We start from the raw sequence: 649 nt of genomic DNA, 5'->3' as shown, positions 1-649 counted from the left end.
CCCTGGTGTCCTCAAGTGTGGATGTGGGAGCGGGAGGGGTGGGCTGTCTGGCCTCTGAGCCACCACTGGCATCGGAGGACCGAGAGTCTGGGTCAATGTCCCTGATCTGGTGCCATCTCCTCCCTGCCCTGTGAGCACAAGGTCTGTCCTGAGCGGGGAACACAGACTGACTGCCTTGGTCCAAGTTTCCCAGGATTAACACTGGCGCACGTGACTTTGCTGCCTGTCTGCCCTCCAGGATGGGGTTCTGAGCCTCCATGTACCCAGTGCCATCAGCTTAGCACATGGCAGCCATGGCTCTACCATTTCTGAACACCGTGCACGTATGGTGTGGTCCTCTGTTTACAGAGGAGCTGTGGGGTGGGTCTGGACCCAGGCTGCTGGACTCCCCAAATCTATATGTGTCTAACCACCAGGCTATTCCACCTCCCAGGAGCAGCTGGGGAGGAGTGGTTGGTAACTGGCTCTAATTTGGAGTGGGCTCCCACCAGGTGGGCCAGAGAACTGTGGCCCCTTTTGTAAAAACTATTTGACCGGAGGGTTGAGAATAGGCACCACAGACTCTACCACCAGTCCAACAGTTTCCTCATGGTCAGCCTAGGGGCGTAAATGACAGGCTTCAAAGCACACAACCTTTTTCTCCGTCCTG

Source organism: Echinops telfairi, unplaced genomic scaffold (genome assembly GCF_000313985.2).
Source record: "Echinops telfairi isolate 266 unplaced genomic scaffold, ASM31398v2 ScPeMD7_655;HRSCAF=1070, whole genome shotgun sequence".
Classification (NCBI taxonomy): domain Eukaryota; kingdom Metazoa; phylum Chordata; class Mammalia; order Afrosoricida; family Tenrecidae; genus Echinops; species Echinops telfairi.
Note: the sequence above shows the minus strand (reverse complement) of the source record.